Raw genomic sequence first — 25,679 nt, 5'->3', positions numbered from 1 at the left:
AATGATCAGCTTTTATAACTGATCCAGTAAAAGCACAGTTCAAGCATGCATTCACTTGGTTGACATTAAAACAAGCAGAAGGGTAGAATCTCATCTCAGAAAATAGCTCCATAATCTCTTCCACCTATAATAAAAAGAACGAAATTGACTCCCTGCCAGGAGTAGCCAGAGGAGATCTTAGAAGAGAGTTCTTAATGATACTATTGCCATATTGCATGCCTGTAAATAATTCATTAAGTCAACCATCCCTTTGTTTTAAGCAAACATGAGCATATGCCTTTTGAAATGAGATACAGGCATTCCCCCCCCCCACTAAACATGATCATATTATCATACTTGAAAAAGAGTAATGTCTTTTATGTATTGATTTTTGGTTTCCTGATAATTAACAATGGTTACATCTGTCACTTATCAAGAACCTTTGGTTCCCTGCCCTCCCTCCCCCCCCCATTTTCTTTGTCTGTTTGTTTCTTTACATATGTGCATTTGCATCTGTGCAAGCGAAATTTCCTAGTTTACTGCAAGCCTGGAGACAGTAAGATTATTATTATTATTATCCATTTAATTGCAGGAGGTGATAGGTGCACCACATATCCACATATGGCTATACATCCTTTGATGGGGGAAGAAGGGAGTGTGGTTTCTTTTAAAAGCAAAATTAACTAGACCACAATTCACAAAATTTCACATCTCCTTTGAACTCCATAGAACTACTACAGAGTAGACAGAGTCCCCCCACCCACCCCCCACCATGAAACACCCTCTTTTCCTTCCATTACATCTCTACCATTGCCAAAGTACTAATACTGGATGGAAACTAGTGCCACAGTAATGATATTGGGGCAAATGTTCCAAAGATGTGATTGCCGATATACAGCGAATGGAAGAGAATAAGACATTAGCAGACAAGAGCAACAGCAGTTTGTAAGTGGAAAAAACTACTTAAAGCAGAGCTTATGCACTTGCTAACTCTTTAGTATTCAGCTCATAGAGTAATTTTGCTCTTTCCACCATAGTGTGATTATAAAGTATGGAGATGTGTAAAATATTTTCTTATCTCTAACCTTGTTCTATTTGCCTTTCCTGCAGCCTGAAAAATAATGCTCTCAATAGGGGGGAAAAACCCCTCTTCTTTTAATCCTATTTACTAAACCTGACTTGAATACGGAAACCCATTTTAATGCAAAAATATTTCACCTTCCATATTCTCATACCATCGATTTCCTTTCCAGATCTAATTGCATTCACTGCTGTTGTTCAGCTGAAAACGTTAAAACAAAGAATGTGTGCTGATTAAAAACAAATTGCGCAGCTGAAAGCTCAGATGAGAAGCCTGTAAAATTTTTATCTGTCATTTTAACAATGTCACTTACGTAAAGAACATGTGTAAATAAAAAATGTAAAACAAGTACACCCCAAAATTCCTTCTAAAATTAGAATGAAAATATTCTGTACTGCAAATTTAATTCCAAGTCATGAAATACAAGTTTTCAGATGTGCTACACAAAGCAGAACATCCAAAATATTGATATGTTAGCTGGGCAAGGAGAAGCCCTCCATTCGTAGGGGTTTGTGAACCACAGCTTTTGTAATACATTACTATGAAAATGTCCTGCCTTTCAGAGGCAGCTTTAAGGGCAAACACCAAACAGATGTTCAGCATCTCATTATAACCTAGTAAATAAAATGGAATGCCTAAGTACAGTTTATTGGTCCAGCTAATGTTACCAAAAGCTTATAGCCTTCTGATTTTTCGCATTTTGCAGTTTCTTATGAACTATTGAGAAGACAATTCTTGTATGGAAATTAGTATTATGCTCCACAAAAACACTTTAAAGGTCCTTAAAGCTATTTATTTTTTAATATGTTTTCTGGGCTTGCTTCACCACATTATTCCAATGTTCCAATGTTGAGAGAAGTAATCAAAAGGTTAATTTAAGGCAATTGTTGCTCTTTCTTCTGTTTTATGATGTAGTATTTCATAAGATAAAAAAACCTTTCTTGTTCTACAAAGGAACCAAATATGTTATGGATATAGTTCCATAGCATCTAACTATATTTAGGCATTTATATACATTTCAGATCTGTAACATTTAGGTGTCTGTTTCTGCCACATTAAAAGCCTATTCACACAAGCAGCACTACCCAGGTTAGGGAAGCCCTAACTGGGTAGGGCTGCTCGTGAGCAGTGTCAGGATTGAGCCCGACACTGGTAGTTTTGTACCTGGGCTTTTTCCTGGGTTAAAGGGCCCAAGCATGCCCTTTACCCCATGTATAGGGTCATGTGTATGCTCAGGCTGCATGCATGATTGGGCTTTATGCTTGGGCTGTATGCTAAGGTGTGCCTGGAGCACCCAACTCCTGGGGGAATCTCCCAATTCACTGTGCTCATCACATGATGCGTTGTGGGATTCCTGGAGCCCGGGCAATGAATCCAGGCCTCCAGAGTTCCATGCTGCCCGGAGCAGTGTGGATCGTGTGGGCATGTGGTGCATGCAGTGGCACTCTGAATCAGACTATGGTGATCAGGGGTGTAGCTATAATTGAGCGGAAGAGTTCAAACAACCCGGGGGCCCCAGCTTCTGAAGGCCCCTCAGCTCCTCCCCTCCCTATTTTCTTAATAATCTCCCTCACTCAGAGGAGCTGCCATAGAGAGGGGTGAACACAGGCCCCCTGTCCCCTGGCTATGCCCCTGGTGGCGATCTTCTGGGGTGCTAGTAGTTTCCACCCTGCCTCTCCCCCACACCGCCTGTTCATGAGCATAGCCTCTCTGTCTCCTATCATGTTGGAAAACCACAAAACTAAAATCCTGTAACTGATAAAGGGAAGGAGAGGGAAGGAGGGGAAAATGGTGGGCCTAATTCTCACATTTCTTGACATAGAGCCAAAACAGAATGATGGTTAATGTACATGACTAAGGTTCCAGTCTAAGGATGTGCCAACACACAGGCTATATGGAGGAGAGCATGTTTACCTATTTAAAAAACTGTCATCCTCAGTTACAATGGCTTTTTATTAGATACGCACTCTTCTCCATATAACCAATGTGTTAGTACATCTGTAGGCTGGGGCTTTAGTTAATCACAAGTAAAAATAAAAATAAAAACTCTTTAAACCAGTCAACGACATTCCTTAGTGCATCATGTTCAGACTGCATTATGCAAAATTGCACAAGTAAAGCAAATGGTACATCTCTTGATCTAACAAGTAAATCACACAACACATTCAAAACACACTCTATTTACTTTAAGCAGATGTAGTAACAGCTTTTTTGAGATATTGCCACCCTCTCCTAATGGAAAAATGATGCAACAGCAAAGTTGGAGAAAGAAGAATTGAACTAATAGGGTATCTGGGAGTCATGGGAGTGCCTGTGGAACCGGAGATGGGATCCATGAAGTGGGATCAGAACTGCAAAGAGTGAAAAGGCCCTTCCTAAGCAACTGGAGTCCTTTTGAATAACTGACTTGATCCTTAGCCCAATTATATGGAAGTACATTCTGGCAAATGTCTATTACCTATAATCTGTGCGGCACTGAATGGATCAGCACGGTTTGCATATGTTGTTTTAAGGTCACCTGGTGAATAGTGGTCCCATTTCATGGCAGGAAGTTGAACCAGAATGACCATCATCATGGATTCTTTTCTGATATTCCAAATCTCTAGTCAGATAACCAAGAAATGCCAACAAACTCTTCCGTTCTAGAAGACAAATTGTTAATAAATTGATTATTATTACTCTGCATTTATTAACCCCAATTTTGGCTGGTTATTTAAAAATAAATAAACCATGCAGTAATGAATTGTCCCTTTCAAGACTGGCTGTAATGGATGGTTTAATCCCCACCCCTCAATTGCTGTTTGCAATTCTGTGCATTCTCGAGCATGCTTAATACTGGTTTTGATTCACAAAGAATATCAGCTCAAATCTTTCTGGAAGATTTACAGTATTAATAACAGCACAGTGTCGTAAATAACAGCTTGTCATTATGGAAACTGCACACAGCTTGGATAGATATTCTTTGCTGTGTCTTGATAAAACTCTGTAGAAAAATATATAATCTTGGTGCCCATAATCACTCTCGTATAATGTCTGTGATGCAGCTGTTGGCCACTATCTGTTGACCTTGGGTGTGCTCTGCAAGGACTATATGCAATGGTGCAGGCAGGGTATTGGCACCGTCACTCCTGCTTTCTGTCCCCTCTCCCATATCCAGGATAAATAAGAGAGAGGACTCACGACTGGATCTCAGGTACTACTAACTATGTCACTAGGAACAAACTGATCATATTTGTCTCTCCTCCATATTGTCACTGCCATCACCATTTACTGGTCACTGACTGTCCATATTAAAAAAGAAATTCTCATGGGTGGTAGAAAATTATTACTCTTGGTCCTATTTTCCTCTCCTAAACTTTGGGAGGAATAGAAAAATCACCTCCAAACCCCAGGGGTCACATACCAGAATGGAAGGAAAGTTCTGCCTTCAACCTTTTCTGCATCACCATTCATCTTTTCACATTAATCTAAATTTTGAGGAGCTTCCAGATGAATGCAGCCATCACGCTGGAACATTTCACACATGCAACCATTTTCCCCAATGCCCCTTTCCTCTCCTGTCCCTAATATATATCCATGAGGCCCCAAGCCCTCAAGGACATATTGGGGTGGGGGTAGGGGTGTCATTGGCCTGTGGAATGAAGGAGAGATCAGGAAAAACCATCGTGAGCATGAAAGGTTCTAATGTGAGGATGGATACTGCTTGCTGAAATTTCTGGTTTGACTAAAATTACTCATAAAGCTGTGTTTTATACTTCCAACTTCTGACCTGTATCTACTTTGGGTGAACAAGCAAGTGATTCTCAAATAAAACTAAATAGTAGCAGGGAGTGGTACGGGGGCCTTTAGTTATTACAGGCTCTGCATTTGCTGTTTCATATATTCGTGGTTCAGCGATATATTCCTGGTTTAAATTATCATGGAATTTTGACTATTCACAGTTCCTGTGCATGAGTTTCATACTTCCAGTGGCATTTCTGGTGGTATTTCCAGCTTGGAGGCAGTTATGGAGGCTGTATGGAGTCATGTTGGGACATGCGTTTGTGGAATTTGGAGGATTTTTGTTTGTTTGTTGCCGGGGGGGGGGATAACTGGAGGAGCTAGGACAGGCCAAGATACAGTGCTGTAGTTTATCCTTATTTCTGTCCCCCACCTTTCTTTGTAATTTTTAGTTCTTTTTTCTGCACTGAGGAACCTAACCCCATCATTCTCATAGGTACAAAGTTTCAGTTATCGTTTTTGGCATTCACGGTGGTATCATGCAATGTAACCTGATAACTGAGGGTAATTGATAATGACCTGATGTTTACCTTTCTACTGCCAAAATGTTCTACACCATGCAGCCCACCAGGCATAGTGCTTCATGAGCTCCCTCCCCCATTTTTTGAATTTCTGAGCAGCCAGTAAACAGGGAGGAAAACTGCCCTGGAGAACTGCCATATATACTGTTGCCAGTAGGCTGCATTCAATTTACTACTGTCAGTGAGTTGCAACTTGTGCAGACCTGGTCTAGGCACTATAGACTAGATCCAAAGGTCCCCTTTCTCCAGTAGTAAGAACTTCTCTCAGAGAAAGATCTTCTTTCAGAGGAAACTCTTCTCTTAGAGGACACCTTTGTATCCCGAACCTTATACTATTAACTGTTATGCCTGAGATTGGATGTCCATTGCAATCAAACTGATGCCTAATGAACTTGTAAGCTGCATAATCACCATTTCCCTGCATTTTGGATCCAAATAAAGATTGTAATTACCTTAAAATATTTTGCTGTAAAAATTGACATATACTTTGGACTTCTCAGCAGTAATGCATATGTATAGCAACACTGAAGACATATCTCTATGCTACAAGCAGTGTTCCCTATTCCCAGATATAAGAGGGACTCCCAGCATTCTCAGCTGCATTGGCTTTTGGCTACAGATTTTGGGAGTTGTAGTCAACAACATCTGGGAATCCCTCTTACAGGGAACACTGGCTACAAGTATATATGCATTTATATCAGTTTAATTGTCATGGTTCTCAGATAATCACAGGAATTGCAGCTTAGTGAGGGTGATGAAAAAATTCTTTGTTAGAGATCCCTAATTCACAGAACTGCTGCCCAGGATTATCTGGGGAGTGTGAATTATTGTTAAATCAAAGTGTTAAAACGAAAGTCTTAAACTAGTCTAAACCTGTTGTTAGAGTTGCCAACTCTGAAACTATTGCTGAAGATTTTTTCCAATATTTTTCACAACATCAAGCCATTAAATCTCCAGGACTATTTTCAATTGTCATCTGGAAATTGTTGCTTATCCTTGGGGACTCCAGTCCAATTCTAGAGCAGGGATTCTCAACATTGGGTCCCCAGATGTTATTGGACTTCAACTCCCATAATTCCCAAGCAAAGGCCACTGAGGCTGGGGATTATGGGAGCTCAAGTCCAATAACTTCTGGGGACCCAATGTTGAGAATCCCTGTTCTAGAGGACTGGCAACGTATCCTGTGTATAGGTTAGCTATAACCTATGATGTTATGCCCTGATCTAAACCTTGATAATCCTTTTGCAAATTGAAAATTTCCTTAGTTGGTCTGTGACAACTTCTTCTTGGATTTTTGCCAAAGCCTAACCCTCAATATCTTCTGTAAGTGCCAGGGAAGACTGAGACTGAAATCCTTATTCAGTTATGAAGGTATACTGCTAATCACTAATTGATGAAATAATTGAATTGATGAAAAACTATAGAATTCTTGAATAATCCAGTTTTCTTAGTATCACAGAAAAATATGAAAAGTTATTTCAGCAACATCAAGAACACTTCCTTTTTCAATGGCTAGTTATATTAAATTTAGAAAAAGCTTAAAAACACACAACAGAGTTTTATCTGAACCATATTCACTCTCCCCTTCCTTCTTGAGCTTTGCTGATGGCTCGTTCATCCAATCATGTTGTTGGTTAAATCATTCATTATTAGCCTTCCTCAGAGCACTCAGAGAGACAGCGGTATTGAGCGTTGCCATAGCAGTGGGTTATTACTTCCATAAGGACAAGAAATGTTGTTGACATTTTTGCTTTCTGTTTCTGTAAAATAACAACAGCTATAAAGTATAAGCTGATTTTCTTTGAGGAAAGCACTCTCACAAAACATGAGAAAGAAACAGAGAACATGAATTACATAAAAGGGCTGATAACATTGCTTTCCTTTTACTGGCATTACATCTCACTTTTTCTTATACAGTATGTTTTTAAAACTGTAATAGGAATGGAGAATATTTTCAAGTTATGCATAAGGTGACAAATTTTAGAATATGGTGGATTGGAACAACTTTCATTTCCCCATTCAGTCAGGAAGGATATTGTGTGGCCTTGGGTGAGTTCTCTAACTACTTTGCAAAGTATTTTCTCAAACTACTTCCCAAAACAGAACAGGCAAGTCTACATGATGCAGTGTGAAGCGACATGGGAAGGACATACCCTCTAGTAGCTCCTATGTCACTAAGGACTGGGTCAGATTATGCTTCCACCCTCTCTCAGGACATGGATTAAAAAGGGGCATGCACCAAAAAAGCACCCATTCTGAGGTCTTTCCTGGATGTTTCAAAATCCTGCCATTGTCTTCCTTCGTCACATGGGGAGGTAACACATCCGAACCACCACTCAATACCCAACTTCTTGATCTTGTGGGCCAACTGGTGGGGGAGAGTGTGATTCAAACCAGCCCTAAAGTAAATTGGGAAGAACTTTTGATTGAAGACATCCAAGTTGTAAACTGTCATGGAACAAGCTATTCCATGGACATGAACATACCATAACAAGAAGGTTGTTATACTGCTTTGGATTAGAGCTGTGCATGAAATAATTTTTTTAAATTTGTTTTGAACTCAAATTGAATTCGGATTACCCCCTCCCCAAATCTGAATCAAATTCAAGTCTGGTCCAGAATTCGATTTGAATTTGAATAGATATAAAATTGATTTGACCCTGTCTTGGCTCCCTTTTTAACCAACTGGGGTCCTGAATGGTTTTTAAAAGATGCCAAATGGCTCTCGAATCTAATTCGGATCGAATTTTGAACATTTAATTTGAATTCAAATCGAATTGCCCTTTTAAGGGGTCATTCAATTCAAATCTGAATCACTTGAATCACCCAGATTCAAGTCAAATCAATTCAAATTTGAATCAATTTGCACATTCCTATTTTGGATGCCCCTTTTCCATTCAGTGATTGTATACATATGGCTTTGGGGAAATTGAATATCTTCTTTCAGAAATTCAAACCAGGCAAGATTCTTTTTCCCCTGTTAACTTTGCTTCTGCTCTTCCATTCCTTATTACTTTATCATGATATTAAAGGGTTTTTTTAATGACCTTTTCAGTCATACATGCAGAGGTGTAAAATTATATAAATGATCAAAGCTGCAGTTCTGTGAATAATTACAATGGAGTAAAGCCTACTGAAACTAGTGGGACTTACTTCTTTTGCTTGTTGCTCGATGATCGCCTCCAGCTTGCATGGTGCTGTATGTATAATCTGGATTATCCAGGTTTGTCTTTTAGTGATGTCGGATGTGAAACATCTTCACCTCATTCATGTAACCATGCATACTCTTGCAAGAGTTTCACTTGCAAGTGAACCAGACCATAACTTTATGGATCAATACATTTAATCTTAAAATCAGGTTCTAATTTTGTGACTCCTTGGAGTTTGGATTACTTGCTTGAGTGATCTATGGAAGTTTTGCTTCACAGTTTTGCTTTTGCTGAAGTGCACTATCATTGTATATGTGAGATTGGTCTGGTTCAGACATAACATGAAACCAGAGGTCCCTTCACCTCCGGTTTCCTAACTCAAATGACTGAATTCAGGGAAATGGAGTTCGTAGGGAAAAGCAACGCACATTTTCCCTCGCCAAACTCCACTCTGAACCTTTGGTCAGAGTGGTGTTTCACTGCTGCAAGCTCCATTTCTGCAATGGCAGCATTACATCAGAACACTGACACCGCAATTTTGGCCCCAATGAACCGGAGTTGAGGGAGGAAGTTCTTCCATCACTCCAGCCTGATTGGCTTTGCAGGCTGTCCTTCAGGAAAGAAGGAAGTTCACACTGCCAGCTCCTCTGCCTCTCTGCAGTCTCACTGATTGCAGCAAAGCAGTTCTCCCCAATGTCCAAATGGAGGTAGGAGAGCAAGGAATGATGAACCATGGGCACATTGGACCTGCAGTTCCATCTTATGTATGAACGTGGCCGTTGTGTAGACAGATGTTTGTGAGGCAAGTGGATGGCATTTCTTCATGGCACAGACCCCCTCAAAGTCAGGGTACAGATATTATTGTACTTGCACTTAGCATAATGTTTCGATAACACTGCATGCACTTTACACAGATTGTATGTGTTTGGAACATAGTGAGCCATTTCTTATGAGCATTGAGAAATGGCAATAGGGTTTGCGGGGAGGAAACCCTGAAGAGCTTACCTACCCACAGACAATCTGTTTCCCCCTCTTGGGCAGGTGGATCGCCTGCCCAGACAAGCACCAGCTGCTGCTGGTAGCTCCAAAGGTCAGGGTCCCTCATCACAGCACCCTACCTCCAGAGCTCCAATAATGCACTGCACGATTGTATGGTGCATTATGGAGATCCCACCTCCCTTCCCCAAGAGTGCCGCAGTCCACAAAATGAGGTTAGGAGAAAGCTCGCTCTCCTAACCTCATTTTGGAGGGAGGCTCCACAAGCAGCTTTGCCGCTGCGATGCAGGCACATGCAAAACTGGACTGGGCTTCCTTAGCCTGGTTTTGCATGCATGTGTGATAGCCTCAGTGTGTGACTATAACAAGAATTATATCACCTAGAGACCAAGGCTGCTGTAAAAAAGAGGGAGGGCTAAGCAAAGCTGTCCTGCCCCTCCCCACTACTGCCTAATTTTCTAGACCATAGGCTCAAGCCGAACCTTAAAGATCTACTGATTAGCAACAACAGCTTCTCCCATAAGCCCTCCAAGGACTTCAGGTAACTCTGTTCTGAAACCATACCTTCCTCAGGGTTCAGATCAACATCAACAAACTCTTTACTATGGGAGATTACACAGAGGCATCTTTGTCAAACACACAAGTGCCTGCCTTTTAAGGCCCTGTCTCTCCATCCCAGCTGAAACCGAAAATTAATTTACCAAGACCAGGCCCGCCTTCTTAACAGCATTGCCCCTGCAAAGGGGAGCACCATTTATAACGGAAGCCGTCCAACCTACTCGAACCACTTAATCATGTTTATATATAACTTGCATATTAAAAAGCAATATCCAGTGTCAATGGCTTTGATATAAAAATATCTTAATAGTCAGTAACTGACTAATGAATACTACAGTAATAACAGTTTAATTTGAAGAATTCTGGCAGCTGGTTGCCTTGATGAGTGCTGTTACCAAGGAGCTCTAGTCTCACGCTGGGAACATCCGCAGCATGCTGATTTATACCAGCAGTGCAGAACTGTTTAATGTCAGCGCCTCTCGGCTAAAGCAATAATAAACAGGAATGTTATGGTTTATTTTTCTGTATGAATTGTTCAGCCTCAGAATGGTAAGTACCAACTCAATAAGGGATAATAGCTGCCATACCCCCAGAGACTTGTAGTGGAGGTTTAAGCATTTTCATTCTTGAGGTTTGTACAGCAAAATTAATCTTGGGTGTTGATATTTTTGGGTGTTTTTTTTAACAAGGCTATCTAAAAAAAAAATAATTGGGGCACAATCACCAGGAAGTTCTCCCACACAAACCTAGTGCTGTGCTTTTGCGCAGCTTTTCTTCATTTGAATGAACAAGTACAGGAGAACATCCCGTTTGCTTTCTCATAACATCTTGTTTAATTATTATACAGTCTGATCCAATGCAGAGACCTTCACAGAAGCACTGCTGCTATGAAAGAGAACTTACTTGCAAGTAAATGTGTCTAGCACCAGTGTTAAAGACTAAAATCTACATTGTGGGGAATACTTCCTTTTAAAAAGGCAATTTGTTCAAATGGATACCATTTGAAAGTAGCTTAACAACCACCAATTTATAAATGAGCTCACATGCTGGCCACCATCCTGCGCAAGGGGGAGAGGCAATTTTCACTGAGCCTCCCCTTCTTTTTACTGCCTCCCAAAATAAATTCCTAAAAATCCTCCATCCCACAGGAACATATCTTTTGGGTGGGATTGGAGGAAATCATCCCTTCCATCTTACATGCAGGAACCATATTTATGTGCAACTTTATGCCAGCATTGTTTAATAATGAGCAGTGATTTATAATTAGAATGTGGAGGAACAATAAATTGCTTAGAACCAGACAAAGGGTTAGATCCAAAGCATTGTAAATGGAAGGAAAATAGCCACTAATTCAAGAGTTAGTGCCGGAGTTCATGCAGTACTACAAAAAAGAGGATTCAGAAAAAGTTCTTATCCTTCCACCTGTGTGAGAGGTTATACATTGTTGGATTTACTGAATGACATCCTAATTAAGATAACTTGAGGAAGTTCCAGTGGAATTAAAAGGACAAGTTAGGCATGTACAGGTGTGGGCTGTGAATGCGCCTCTGTGGGGAGCGGCAGGCAGCTTCTTTAAGTGTAAACGGAGCCGGTGCTCCATGCCACCCAGCAGCCCCCACGGTGGGGAATCGTCTCCGGCACTCACCTGGCAGCTGGCGGGAGCTCGCCTCCGTGGGAGCCAGGTAAGTGGCAGAAGCGATTCCCCGCTGCGGGGCCTGCTGGGCGGCATGGAGCACCAGCTCCGTTTACACTTAAAGAAGCTTCCCGCTGCCACACACCCCCCCCCCCCGAGGCACATTCACGGCCCGCGCCGGGGCATGTATAACTTATCCTTATGTATGTCTGTATTTATTTATTATTTATTATTTTGTTTTCAATTTATATACCGCCCTTCCTAAAGCAGCTCGGGGGGGGTTACACTAAAATAAAAAAATACATGATAATGAAAATCAATAACCAATTAAAATCAGATTAAAATTACAATTAAAACTAGATATTGTTAAAAGCCAGGCTAAAAGGATGGGCCTTTAAGGCTCTCCTGATAGCCTCCAAGGAAGATAACCCTCTAATACCTTCTAATATTTACGACACCTTCCACTTGCAGAAGGTCGTCTCCGGCTCCAGCCTTATGTGTACTCTGCAATGCCTTGCAAGTGCACGAAAGTAGCAGAAACTTGCGTGGAGCATATAATTCTGCAAGTTTGGTATCTTAAGCATACTGATGCTTTCCAGCCTGTTCTGTTATCAATTTCAAAGATACCTGATGAAATCTCAAAAAACAGACATCATCTCAGTAAGATTTCCTGTGATTAGAAGACGGTTTCTGCATGCTGCATGCCTCATTGCTCCTCCTATGGCTAACAGAAACCGAACACAGCATGCCAACTAAGATTTATATGCAAATTTGTTTAACAAACATAATTTATTCATGTCACATAATTCCAGGTTTCTTGGCATAAAATGTGGCTTTCCTTGGTGCAAGATTTTTATTTTTCTTCAAACACGGAAGATACATAGCCCTGCTTAAAGATCTAGAGTAGAATAACAGGCATATGTGCATTATGCTAGTAACACAGTAAATCATTTGTGCAGCCCAGAAACCATAACAGTTCTGGCCTTTTCAGCTGACATTTTGATATTGCAGCAATTATGAATCCCTCGTCGTAAGGGTAGTTCCACAGAAGAAAAAGGAGTCAAACATGGTATCATACCATAAGCCTAGGTTCATTAATATTACAGTCATGCTGGCTCAAAATGATCTAAATCCTCTTTTAGATGCATTTTTCCTTCAAAAAATGTCTTACTCACAGCCCTGGTATATTACAGCTGTGAAATATAGCTGCCTTTTAGTGCCATTGCCATCAGTAGTTGATGACAGGGCTTTATATAGCTAGGTGGCATCAGGCTAGAAATAAGTTGTGATTAATTAGATGCTGTAAGGAACATTCCAAGCAATTTCCTCCCTGTATTTACAAAACAAATTGCTGGTCTAAATTACTTCTGAAATTACTGCATATTGAGCATATTAATACTTTTGGATATCATACTCTTGGACCCTCAGGATTTATTTTTTTAAAATCCAACTCCAAGGGACATTATCTAGCCAGAGGTAGGTACTTAAGTCATAATGGTTTCAACTGGGAAATGTTAAGGGCATGCTTTACTCTCCCTCTGAAAACAATAGGACTTAAACTTAGTGGCTGACTAGCACTAGAAGTGCCAGTGCTCCAGAAGAACCGGTGCTTCTGAAGAATGCAACTAACTCAGCTCCACCACTGATACAGTGGGAGGAGACAATGTTTTGACAAATTCTCCTTCCACCAGAAGTGTTCTGTGCACCCAAAAATATCCCTGAAGGTTTCACAGCCCTCAGGAACATATTTTTGGATAAAAACAGAGTAATTCTGGGAGAAGGGGATATGACTGAAATTCAGACACACACATGCAAGCACTGGTTCAACATTAGTCTGGGACTCTTCAGAAGCACTGGTACTTCACTGCTGCTTTTCCTGTAGCACTGATACTTAATTAGCCGCTTAGCTTTGCCTTGGAGTATCCAAGGACCTTGGATACTACCTTGGACCAAGGTAGGGATGTGCAATTCAATTCACCACCGAATTGATTAACCGAATTGATTGCAAATTCAACCTCAAATTGGATCACCCTCAAAATAGAGGACCCAATTCAGGGTTGAGAAGACTCACCCCCAATTCAACCTGAATCAATCTGGGTAATTCAAATGTCATTTTGAGGCCCATTTTTCTGGAAAAATGGGCCTCAAAATGGCACTTTCCCTCCAGGTACAGCTGTTTAGCAACTAGGATTGGCTAAGATCTCCCCTGGGATCTCCCCAGGAAAAAAAGCACCATTTTGAGGCCCATTTTTCCAGCAAAATGGGCCTCAAGATGGCATGCAAATCACTCAAATCAATATGGTGATTCAAGGTTGATTCATCAAGTCAGCTGGCCAAGCGATTTTGTCGAATCCATTCGAGGGGTCTGTGATTCGATTTGGCCTCAAACTGAATTGCAGCTTTTGATTCTTGAATACCCTAATACAAGGTACTTATATTTATTTATTTATTTATTTATTTATTGTTGAATTTATATACCGACTTTCATTAAAAACAATCTCAAGGTGGTTTACAAAAGTTAAAAAAACATACAATAAAATGACAATAAGAATATTAAGCTAAAAATATAAAAACAAACCAAATTTAAAATCTATAAAATACAAGCATAAATACTATACACGGGTAAAAACACATAGAAGCAGCAATAAAAACAATCATGTAAAAGCCTGGCAAAAAAGCCAAGATTTAACAAGCTTTCTAAAAACTGTGATGGAGTCTGAGGAGCGAATGGCCACTGGGAGAGCATTCCAGAGTCTGGGGGCAGCAACAGAGAAGGCCCTGTCTCAAGTGCACAACAGCCGAGCCTCCCTCATTGTCAGCACCCAGATCAGAGCCCCCTCAGATGACCTCGTTGAGCGGGCAGCAACCCTTGGGAGCAGGCGGTCCCTCAGGTACCCCAGGCCCAAACCATTAAGGGCTTTAAAGGTCAAAACCAGCACCTTGAATTGGACCCGGAAACGAACTGGCAGCCAGTGCAACTCTTTCAGAATGGGTGTGATGTGCTCCCATCGGGCAGCTCCGGATAAAACCCTAGCTGCTGCGTTTTGCACTAGCTGCAGTTTCTGGATATTCTTCAAGGGCAGCCTCATGTAGAGCAAGTTACAGTAATCCAGCCATGACGTGACTAAGGCATGGGTAACTGTGGCCAGATCTGCCTTCTTGGGAAAGGGACGCAGCTGGTGCACTAGCTGAAGCCATGCAAAGGTACATCTGGCCATCGCCTCCACCTGAGCTTCCAAAAGCAGAGCCAGGTTCAGTAGTACCCCCAAGCTGCGCACTTGCTCCTTCAAGGGGAGTGCAACAGAAAATGTAAATGCAACTAAAAAATTTCAAGCAAAAAAAGAGAAGTAAAGTATTTTAAAATTCTTTCTGTGTATGTGCACACACATGTACATAGACATGAACATGTGTGTGTTTCCATATGTTCTTGTGTCTGTGCTGATAATAGTTTTATTTAAAGTATCAAAAGGCTGTGGGAGGCTCTATTCTGTGATTTTAAAATATGTCAACAAAGGATCCAGCTCATGTGTGAAATGTGGTAATTATTAAGGAAAATAGTAAGCAGTGAAATCTAAGCAGCTTCATTGCCCCCCTCCCATCTACGCCCTCCCTTGTTCAGGAATTGTTTGGGTTAGAATGTCAAAAACTGCCTGAGGGATTAGCTCATACTGAATGGACTGTACCATCTGTTGGTGCAAGGAAAGACTTGGTATTAACAAACTGTTATCTAGGTGGTAGGCCTCGGTCTGTCAGCTCTGCTGTCAACTGTTGTCCTTGTTGAAACCATGACCCCTAAAGGAATTAGTTGCATGATTGACTGACTGATGGTGATTGACATATCCACACACACATACTTAACTCTTTCGATGCAAGCGCCTATGAAGTCTTGAATGAGACCAATGTGTTTGGAATATTCATCATAAGCATATGTCGCAGTACTCTAAGCCTGAATATTAAGTCTGAACTCATGAGTGCATTTAGTCTATTAAAGCCGTTGTACTTTGCTTCCACAGGGCACTCCACCACTCATACAATTGCATATCTGAAATGATCATTCCAAGAAATAACCAAAGACACTCTTGGCAAGCCTATGCCACCAAAATGCTGCCATACACAGCATTCTGCACATTAACTTATCAGGAATGACCCCTTTGAATGGTGGGAAACAATGAGTCCAAAAGACATTATGACCGCCTGAATGTTGGTGTGGTCTAAAAGTTCAATTAATCCTGCCTTGCATGAATAAAGACTCTACCAGCTAAGTCAACCAGCTTTGCGGGGGGGGGGGTGTCTTGGATAAGGCTTACGATTCAGATGCTCCGAATTTGCTGTAGAAAAGCCATTCTTCCTAAAACACATAGAGGCCATTCATACAGCCACAAGGGGGGTGGGCTCGGGGGGAAGGCAGGATGACAAGACCCTGACCAAGGCTCCACTGCCCAAGTGCCCACATGAATGGCATGGCAGCAAGTTGAACGCCAATCGGGAGGAGTGGGAAAGGAAACCAGGCTGCCAGGTATCCCATAATGTGCTGCATGAGCAGTGTGGTGTATTGGGAAAGCTCCCTTCTACCAGGCCTCTCCTCCCCCCGCAACTTTATAATAATGTCCCTGGCAGCCTGGGCACAGCTGCTGGCAGCCTGATGACCCACACAACCAGTTAGTGAGGTAGCAGGTGCATGCTTCATCCTCCTGCCTCACTCTAAGCCCGGGTTTGGAATGAGGGCTACCCAAGGGAAGAGCAGTGGGATCGGTAGCGATCCGGGGCTTCTCATGACCAGCCCTACATGGGCTAGCCCTGTCCTTCCCAGGTAGGGCTGGTCATGAGAACAACGTATAGAGCCCCTTCTCACAAGCAGTGAGAAAGGGCTACTGGGATTGTGGGGAGGAAGCCCAAAAGAGCTTACCTCCCCACAGACAATCATTCCACTGTCCCTGGGATCGGCCACCCACACGAGCGCCAGCTGCTGCTGGCAGCTCCAAGAGTTAGGTTGCCGGGATGTGTCACCCCACATCACCCAGTGCACAGACCTCCAGGAATGCACTAAGCAAGTGCTCAGTGCATTATGGGAATCCCCCTTCCCCTCCCCAAGTGTGCAAGCTGTTTGCAGCCGCAGCCAACACATGACCAGGAAATGAGGTTAGGGGAGCACTGGAGTATAATCAGTGATGGTCAAGGAATTGTGGGGAACAGAATTCAGCTGGAAAATTCTAAACAGAAATCCAGCTGGAGCTAATTCGGGGACATCCCTGCATAACTTACCCAAATTTCAGATACAGCAGTCCACTTCCTATCTGTAATGTGCTTTTAAGGAACCTGTACCCACTTTTAAGCCACTTAATGGAGTAGCAGGGAAGGAACTTGCTTAGGGAGCAAGAGGTTGCTGGTTCAAATCCCGCTGGTATGTTTCCCAGACAATGGGAAACACCTATATTGGGTAGCAGCGATATAAGAAGGTGCTGAAAGGCATCATCTCATACTGTGCAGGAGATCGCAATTATAAACCCCTCCTGTATTCTACCAAAGAAAACCATAGAGCTCTGTAGTTGCTAGGAGTCGACACCAACTCGGAGGCACAACGTTACCAACTTTACCCACTTTGAAATGGACACAGATGTAGTTATTCACACAAAAAGCATGTACAAGTGTACAGCTATCTGGACACTCATACAGCTTAAAGTCTGAATAGGTCACCTGATTTGTTCAAAGGAAAGAAACAGATCCTCTTGTACAATGTTTTGTGAATTCATCATGGGAACTCCGGGCCACCCCAGGCATGAGATCCACGAGCAACACTGAGCAAACACAGCTTCTGGACTGGAAAGCAAGCATTATAAACCTCTAACAGGAATAAGATAGAGTTTGGAATCATCTCTGGAAAATGCCCACTGTAGTTTGCCTCTGTTAAGACGGACAAAGCTGCTGTCCCATTGGCATTGGGATTTTGTTGTTCTTTTGTTGTTCTCTTTTTGCTCTATTCATATCTTTCTGGCCAAGTTACCCTAGAGCCAAGGAAAGGGAAAAAGCTAGTACTTCAAATAAAAGGCAGCAAGCCAGAAATCCTTCCTTGTGTTTCTTGCTGGCCTGCTGACTCACTGCCTGACTTTACACAAATCACTTCCGTAGTCTGTACTTGAATTTACTGCTCCCTAAAGAGGAATTCAGCTGGGCTTTGAGAACATAGAAACATGAATGCCTACAAAGTGTTTTAAGAATCTTAGATATAACATGCTATGGGAAAGCATAACTCATTATTTATAGCTGGTGAGCATTAAGGGTACGCATACCAGTGTATTCAGCTTCAGATATATGGAATATATGGTATATATGGCATTAGCTGTGGTGGTGCAGCTGGGAAGCAGTTTTCCTAAGGAGCAAGAGGCTGCTAGTTCGAATCCCTGCCGGTGTGCTTCCCAGACTGTGCCTAGTAAATATATATATATTTCTAGTCACCTATATTGGGCAGCAGCGATATAGGGAGGTGCTGGATGCGGAAGTTTACTTCAATGATAACGGCAAAAGCATCATCTCATACTGCGTGGGAAGAAGGTAATGGTAAACCACTCCTGTATTCTACCAAGAAAACCGCATGGCTCTGTAGTCGCCAGGAGTCAATACTGACTCGACAGCACAATCTTTGCTATGGAACACTTAGTGCATGCAACAATGATAGCAAGATGTTTAAAAACCAAGTTTTTTGCCTCTGTATCTTGTGCTGCACCGGTAAATACTGTTACATTTACTTTCTTTTAACATGGTTTTCTTATTTGCTCTGTAACAATCTTCAGGTTTCCCCAGATATACATCCTTCCTGCTTCTCCCCCACCCAAATATTTTACAAATCTGTTTCGTATGTGTGGTGAGGGTGGAATAGTCAGCTCGTTTTTAAGCAAACGATAGTGCTCAGTGGCTACATGTAGTGCACATATTAATATGCATTGGTGTTTAGTAGGGATGTGCATGAACGGATTCGTGCACTCCTGGGAAGCAGGGAGGGTGCTCTTACCTGCCCCGCCACTTTCCCACCGCCTGCGCTCTCCCCAAAACCTCTGGTGGAGCATACCTCCTCACAGCTCCAGTCAGCGTCGTACTGGAAGTGGCCAACACGCTCCCATAAAGGAGCGCCAAACTGGTTTATGCACATCCCTAGTGGTTAGGTTACCTTATCAATATGCATACTGATTAAGGAAACATATTGAGGTTTCCTTAATATGACCTCAGCCATACACTCCCCATGGCTGGGGAGAAGGCAGGAGCACGCCTGCCTTCCCACACAGATGAGAGCCATTGTTGTTCCCTTTGCCATGCCACGTGCCCGCACGAGCAGCTGCATGGTGAAGGGAATCTCTGGGAGCAGCAGGACTTCCCTCTTTCACGGCCCAGGGCAGAAGCGGGGCTGCTGCTCTTGTTGCTGCTTCCTTCTAGCTCGCTGCCAGAAATGGCAGCAAGCCCAGGGGAGGGGGGAGCCATTTAACCCGGCAGTGATCCCCCAGACAATTGCCGGCTGAGGTTAAGCGAACCACTTAACCTCAGCTAAATGCTGGGTTTAAAAGTCAGGCTTGATGCAGGGGCAGCACTGGGGTTGACCTCGCTCCCAGCACTTCACACACGCAGTCTAACCCAGGCTGAGCTGCCCAAGCTTAGGTTGGGCTGCACATGTGAATACCCTTATTAAAAATCAATGTGAACTGTGATGTACTTCAGTGATTTAAATTGGCCTTCCCCCTTAATTGAATTTAAATCAATCCACTCTTTGCATACATTCACTTAGAAATCCAAAGACAAATTCTGTAGGACAAGACAGCAGGCTTATGTCCCAGTGTTACAGACCAGGCCATGAGACTTCATGAGGGCAGCCTGCCTAGTGTTCCCCACTAACTTCATGGTTATTGTGAGGCTTGAAGCAGAGCTCGGCACACCCAGGGCCCAATAATGACAGGACACAAATAAATTGGAAGAACTAGGGCCACTTTATTGATTGAATTTACAAATAACCTTCAATGAGGAACATACTAAATAGGGTGTGTGTACCCCACCATGCGTGGGAGATGGCAATGGTAAACCCCTCCTGTATCCTACCAAAGACAACAACTGGGCTCTGTGGTTGCCAGGAGTTGACACCAATTTGATGGCACACTTTACCTTTAGCCCCCCATGTGGGAGCGCCTCTTAAGGAAGACTGCCCAGAAAGAGTGGGTGTTGAATCAGCCCGGCTCTAGGTGAGGACATCACCACAACTACAAGGTTTATCCCCGCTGAGGTGAGGCTAGCCTTCCCCACCCAACCCAGGCCGCAAAACACTGAGTGGTGTACCCAGCCAGCTTCCGAGTTACTCAGTTCCTACTCCAAAATCCCAGCCCAAAGGCCGAAAAACCTGCAAGGGATGTTCCTTGACTCGCCACTCACCTTAATCGGTCCTCTAGTCTATGACCAATATGAGACAACTACCCCAACCCACATTCTTCTACAAAGTGACCAAAACATTCCAGACAATGAAACCCTACCAGGAGAATCAGTGAGAAGTAGGGGGAAAAGGTCACCCTCAAATCCAATCAGGTGTGACCCAAAAAATTCCTACTTGGCCCGCAAAAGGTGAATGGATTGCCCTTACTGAAATGGGATGAGCAGGTGGGTGCCTCACCACAGAGAAACTGGGAATGAGCAAAGGGAGCCAGCCACTTATGCAGCCGCTCCCTTGATCCAATTGGCCAGCCACCATCACATGTCAGGGGAACAAAATGGCAGCCCCCATGCCCATCGATGGGGCCAGGTGCACAATTCTGTCCCCTGCCTTATCACAAAGTGCGGTGGTGGCGGGGACTGGTTTTCCTAGCTCTGGCTACAGTTGTTGCTTTAGCCACTGTTCAACACCAGTGTGTCCCATGGGACCTTTGACTTGTTTCTGAATAATAGACCCTCTTAAAGTCTCTCACTGCTGTAACTTTGCCCAGTGAGCTGCCTGGCTCAGAAGCACTGCCCACTTCTGCGCTAGGCAGAGGGATCGGGGAGGTTATCAAGGCAGCCATTGTCAGGATCAGGAAGCTTTGGAAGGCTGGTCGGCATGGGTTCTTTGGGCTCACCTGCTCTATTGAAGCACCATTCCTGAGCAACCCTCAGTGTGGCCTGCTAATCAGTTGTGCACCTTTGTGGCATTGACTGAGCCACCTCTGACTCCACCTAACATCATTTGCCAACATTTCTGTGCAGCCCACTACATTTTTCAGGGCCCATTTCGGCAACTGGATGTACAAAGAGTAGTGAATGCACTCACCTCTCCCATCACCCAGTGCACCATCCTTGCCCCCTGCAGAGTTTTGTGGGTATGGAAAATCTGGATTGCACTAATCACATCGTTGAAATACTTCATTAAACTAGCATTTTGGTGGCACACAATAAGTTCACATTTTGGACATTTATCCTGCCCACATGACTATGTAGTAGAAGGGGCAGCACATCAGATAGCAGACATGTGTGATCATGCATTGGGCTGCCATTCAGATTTTCCAAATCAGTTTAAGATAATCACATAGCAGTAGCAATAGCTGATTACTTCATTTCACTGTATATCACTTGCAGCCAATTTACCATTACCTGGTTGAGAAACACAAATCAAAGCCCTTTGGGTTCCTAGAGGTTCTCTAGGAACCATGTGGTTCTCTGAACTGTAATCAATATAACTGAGATACAAGTCAGTCTGCTATTCAAAGAAAATATGCATGAATTCGAAAGCTCTGTGGATTATGGAGATCAAATGGTTTCAAAGGATATATGAAAGTGAGGAACTTCTTATGGCAAAGGTGTGGATGAAAAAAGCATGGCCAATGCTTTTTTCACAAAACATGTGATAAAGTTGTTCTTCATGCAAGCATGAATTGTCCCCTTTGCTAAGCAGGGTCCACCCTGGATGCATATGAATGGGAGATGACATGCATGAGCACTGTAAGAGAGGAAGGAGAGCTGGTCTTGTGGTAGCAAGCATGACTTGTCCCATTAGTTAAGCAGGGTCTGCCCTGGTTGCATATGAATGGGAGACGATGTGTGAGCACTGTAAGATATTCCCTTTAGGGGATGGAGCCACTCTTGGAAGATGAGAAGGTTCCAAGTTCCCTCTCTAGCAGCATCTCCAAGATAGGGCTGAAAGAGATTCCTCCCTGCAACCTTGGAGAAGCCTCTGCCAGTCTGTGAAGACAATACTGAGCTAGATAGACCAATGGTCTGACTCAGTGAGGCTATTCACACGATGGGACGAAATCGGGCTAGCCTACGCTAGCCCGATTTCATCCCACCATGGGAACCACTTGGCTTGGCTGCGAGCCCGGTGGTTCCTGAGCAGGTGACCTGCTCAAGTAGCCCTCCTCTTAAACTGGGTTTGCGGAGTGAGTGCTCCGCAAACCCGTTTTTTTGGGATTGTGAGTAGCCGCGGTGTGGCTCTGCGCCATGGCTACTCACAAGCAGACCCCCAGCGGGAGGCTGAAAAGCAGCCTCCCGGCTTGGGGGTCTCTACAGTATGCCCTGCACGCTTGGCTTAGCCTGCTCTCTTCACAAACCTGGACAAAGCGGGTCTCACTGACTGTGAGACCCACCTCAGTGTATGGCAGCTTCCTATGTTCCTAAGATATTCCCCTTAGGAGATGGGGCCACTCTGGGGAGAGCATCTGCATGCTTGCATGCAGAAGGTTCCAAGTTACCTCCCTGACATCTCCATGAAACGTAAGTGTTTGCTCTGTAAATATATATATCTGTGATGGTTTCAATAGTGTTGTTTATTCCCATTCCACCCCCCTTCCACCCAATTAACACATTTGGCATCTGGTCTGTGCATATTGAAAGTACTGTTATACTTTTGAAGGCTACAGTTTTGCTGAAGAGGACATCAACATAATCTTAATCAAAAAGGAAATAAATCGCACTGATGTATGAAAAGGATGTGAACACATTTACCCAAATAGAGCAAGAGAGCAGTATGTGCAGCTGAAAGAAATATTCATCACAATGATATTCCACTACCGTTTAAATGATGTGACTAACAAAATACCGCTTCATCTAACAAAATACTGCTTCAGAACTATTCTGACACGAAACATGGTTAATATCAGTGAGTGTACATAGTGGGTATTGTATTCAAACATGCTTTAAAACCAGCTGAAGAGTTGCCATATTGGAAATAATCACAGGATTGTCCTGGAATGGAACGCCATTCGGAGAAAATGAAAGAACAGGTCAGGGAGTGAAGAAATTACCAATAAATGAGACAAGTTAAGAGAATTAGAGAAAATGAATGAAAAAAGAGAGAACAGAAGAGGAAATTTCTTCATGTGAGGTTAAAGAAGGACTGAAAAATAGAGGACTGCTGAAAAACAGCTTGATGAGCCATTTTTGGAAGGGCGGTATATAAATTGAATAAATAAGTAAATAGAAATGTGTGCCTGCTACTCCAAAGTAGTGCAATTGAAGATTGTCATTTGAGGCTGCTATCATTGAGGCGCTTCACACAATCAGTGTGAAGAGCTGTAAGGGGGTTTGCAGGGAGAGCAGGCTTAGCCCGCTCTCCCCACAAACGATCCAAAGGCAGCTGTGGGTGGCTGGATCAGCTGCCCACAAGACTGCCAGCTCTGTCACGGAGCCATTGGGGGCTGTGGGGATCAGGGACCGTGTGGTCCCTGGAAGTTCCAGGATGCCTCGCACACTCACACGGGGCATCCTGGAAAGACTCCTGAGCCCGGGAGTCTGCTTGCAGCCTCCCTGTCGAGTGTCTACTCATGTGTCACCGCACTCCATGGCAACACACAAGCAAAAAGAGGAGGTTAACGGAGCGCTCACTCCGTTGACCTCTTCTAAGGGGAGGGGTATTTATGGAGGCTAGCTGCCAGAAGACACACAGCTCCCGTTGCAGCACATGATCGCCCCAAAATGGGCTAGGCTCTCTTAGCCTGCTTTTGGGCAATTGTGAGAATAGCCTCATAATCTACTTTACCAGTCTGCCTTTGAACCACCTCTACCAGAGGTCCTCAAACTTGTGTCCCCAGATGTTGTTGAACTATAACTCTCATGATCTGCCATGGTGCCATTGTGGGGATGATGGGAGTTGTAGTACTACAACATCTGGGGACTCAGGTTTGAGAGCCTCTGACATATATAGTCCAGAACACAAGATTCTGCTGCTGGATATCAGGTAAGTTTCAGAAAATGAACTTACAATGCAAATTGTTCCAGATGCCTCAGTTAGCTTAAGATATTCTAAATCTGCTTCTTCTACATTAGTTCAGCCGAATGTTAATGGTCTACTCTAGAGTCATGCAGTTTGAAGACTGAAACATCCTATTATCAGCCTTTGGAATTAAACAGTCAAAATCTAAACATTCAAACTCAACTGCAGTGTGGATCAGGCTGTTCAACCAAAATATATAGTGTTCAGAAACCATTTAAGATTAAAGAATGAGGGAGAAAACAGCAACAGAAAGTAAGTGGAGAACAGGCTGATATGAGATTAGAAGTACTTGTAGTTAGTGTGTATATATTTGTGCACATGAATGTAGCAATTTACAATATTGAATTAAAGTGCTGATCATTAGTAGCTCTGTGAAACTGTATAATATTTCCTTTTAATAAGCATTAGGAAGAAAAAGTGTATTTTATTTATAATTATATTTTATGAACCCAAATACAAGCTGACAGTAATGAGAAGCTGGTGTCACCACTAAATCTATTTTTATGTTAATTGCCACAGTTAAAATATTCCAAGAGCTGTGAGGACAGTTAATGAACCTTGTTAGGAATGTCTGCCTCAGACCCTGATCTTCTCTTTAAGCCATGATAACGATTATCCCTTCATAGTTTAATATGTTTATTGTTTCCCTTCATGACACTGTAATTAGAACAGTTTATCTTATACTTTCCCTCTTATTACTGGGCATCTAACAGATTGTGATTGAATTAAAAATGAAGAATTATTAGGGTGTAAAACATCAATTTAAAATCAAGACTCTTGCTAGTTGTTCACCCTGGAAGGGGAAAGGATAAAGTAAGTAACGGGCGTCATTATACAAGTGAGATCGCCTAGAGCTGTGATAAAAGAGGAGTAGATCAGCTTCTCTATAGTGTGCCAGGAGCAGCTCCTCATGTTAACTACCTGTCCAAGTGCTCTTTAGACCTAGGAGCTCTTAGAGCTAGGAACTCAAATTGCATTGTAATTTTCACAATTATTTACAAAGCAGACAAAGAATTGGTGGTGGTGTTTGTTAGTTTATCAAGAGAAGAGACTATCAAGCCAGTGAGGAAGTAAAGTCTCTTCACTTTGGAAACTTTGCCTCCAAATCTGTCTCATCCGTCTTAAGTAAAAGCATGGTAACCACCTAAGGATTTAGATGTGAGCTGGTCAGACCAATGTGGGGCTGGGTTGTGTGTACTTGCACTCCCCAAGTTACAAACATGCAACTTACAAACATACATCCATACAATACAATACAGCACAATACAGTACAATCCAATCCAATACAAGGAATATTTATATACCTCTTGAAAAGTGGTATTCCAAAGTTTCCAAAGTGGTTTACACCGATATAAATAAATAAATAAAATGGCTCCCTGTCTCCAAAGGGCTCACAATCTACAAAAGAAACATAAGACAGCCACCAGCAACAGCCACTGGAGGGATCCTGTGCCGGGGATTGATAGGACCAGTTGCTCTCCACCTGCTAAATAAAGATAATCACCACTTTTAAAATATGCCTCTTTGCTCAGTTAGCTGGGGATCAAAAGCTCCATAATGTTTTACATTAAGGAAGTCCCCAACTCACAAACGCCAACCCACATATACAAACAAGTCAGCATTCTTGGAAACTATATGCATTCTGAGTCAGGGCTGGACTGGGGGCACTGAGAGGGCGGTGGAATGTATGTGAGGAGGGTGCCAGGTTTTGAGCAGAATGGGTGCTTAAGGGTGGGCGTATTCATTGCCGATTGTGGCGGGGTGCAGGGGCACC

General features: G+C 42.9%; 1 long non-coding RNA gene across 3 annotated transcripts in view; it reads right to left on the bottom strand.

The window, feature by feature from the left end:
* The window catches only part of LOC128341862 (uncharacterized), a 59,401-nt gene that overhangs the window by 5,597 nt on the left and 28,125 nt on the right, over nt 1-25,679 (bottom strand). For 2 of the 3 annotated variants that reach the window (XR_008314621.1, XR_008314623.1), the window contains exons 2-3: nt 3,579-3,702; nt 1,198-1,261 (exon numbers count right to left, since the gene is read on the bottom strand). This is a non-coding gene — a long non-coding RNA (uncharacterized LOC128341862). Of the gene's footprint in view, nt 1-1,197; nt 1,262-3,518; nt 3,703-25,679 lie in introns of all 3 variants that reach the window. The other variant, XR_008314622.1, reaches the window with a different exon arrangement.

The sequence above is a fragment of the Hemicordylus capensis genome, chromosome 2 (genome assembly GCF_027244095.1).
Source record: "Hemicordylus capensis ecotype Gifberg chromosome 2, rHemCap1.1.pri, whole genome shotgun sequence".
In the NCBI taxonomy this organism is placed as follows: domain Eukaryota; kingdom Metazoa; phylum Chordata; class Lepidosauria; order Squamata; family Cordylidae; genus Hemicordylus; species Hemicordylus capensis.
This window is presented reverse-complemented; position numbering and strand designations above follow the sequence as displayed.